Consider the following 1390-nt stretch of genomic DNA (forward strand, 5'->3'; position numbering starts at 1 on the left):
CACTTTTGTCCACTTTTGTCCACTTTTGTCCACTTTTGTCCACTTTTGTCCACTTGGTGTCCAAAAGTCACGCTAATTCTCAAAATTGCCTACCCTGGACCCAGGTCACTAATCATACAAAAGATTTTGAGAGAGTGAGCCAAAAGCAACACAAACGCATTCTTCGAAAGTCCTTGGTGGGTTGCTGTATATGGGTTATTATTTGATAAGATATGCTCCTTCAACATTTTCCAGTGGGTTGTACAATCGTCTGTGTCTTGGGAAAGAGATGGCAGGTGGGACCCTGAATTGTCAAGTGCAGATGTACTTCAGGGGTGCCAATTTCTCATCAAAATAACGAAAACATAAATTTTCGGCCTGAATAAAATCAGTCAAAAATGGCCGAAAATGCATAAAAATGTGAAAACTTACTAAAGATGCAAATGATGCAAATAAAGGTTCAATATGCGAAAAGATGCATTTAAGGGCCTAGGATGCAAATAAATGTAATTTGCATAAGTTTGAGAACATTAACTTATGACATACCAAGAATTAAAGGCTTGATGAAAAATAAGAGAGGTAATTGGAACGCTTGTAGACGGATTTCTTCAAATGGATTTAAGGAAAAACATTCGGAAAATGAAACTAGGAAGTTAAACTACGGTATTTCTGTTTTCAAGGATGGCTGAAAAAATGGTTGAAAAATGAACAATCTACTCCTAATACTCATTACACGTTAAATAACAGTTTGATTCAAATCATAGTGGCTTTTTTTATTAGATTTCACATGATGGTTAAAAAGCCTTTTCATGTTTGAAGTATACACCCCAACATATCCTGGAACGTTTCGAGCTCGCAAAACCACATGGAACAACTTTGAATTACTAATGTACATAATTCTTGTCCAAATCTTAAACTTATCAGCCTATATGAAAAATATATCATATGAAAAATTGTTAGAAATCTATTTGATGGAAATCAAGAGCACAAGCACAATCATTTGACCATTTGTTCGATAAGGTGGCCTTGTTTTGTTTTGACTGGACATTTGATGCTTCAGCCCATTCCTTCCGACCTTTGAAGGTGGGGCTATGCAAGGATACCTAGTTAAAGGTCTCTCTGGGCTATGACATGAACAAGAACGCTCAAGTGTATTTGAGTCGGTTCATAGTACGTCCATGTCACATCCCTGATCGTGACGCAATCGCGTCGGTTGCCAACAAATCTCGATATGGTGTACTATGTACCTATATACCACACCTTGCACTTGAATAGCCTTGAGAAGGGGGAATCCGCGTTATTGGCTTTCTCTGACTGAGTGCAAGACACAAGTAAAAATATGTGTGACATCACAGTCTACAAAGATGAATGAGAGGCGGGGTGGGCAATTTTGAGAATTAGCGTGACTTTT

At 37.9% G+C, this 1390-nt stretch overlaps 1 protein-coding gene across 1 annotated transcript in view; it reads right to left on the bottom strand.

Annotated features, from left to right (window-relative positions):
* LOC131880746 (leupaxin-like) overlaps nucleotides 1–1390 on the bottom strand; it is a 10650-nt gene that overhangs the window by 7755 nt on the left and 1505 nt on the right. The gene's annotated exons all lie outside the window — the stretch shown is intronic.

The sequence above is a fragment of the Tigriopus californicus genome, chromosome 5, assembly GCF_007210705.1.
Source record: "Tigriopus californicus strain San Diego chromosome 5, Tcal_SD_v2.1, whole genome shotgun sequence".
Taxonomy (NCBI): Eukaryota; Metazoa; Arthropoda; class Copepoda; order Harpacticoida; family Harpacticidae; genus Tigriopus; species Tigriopus californicus.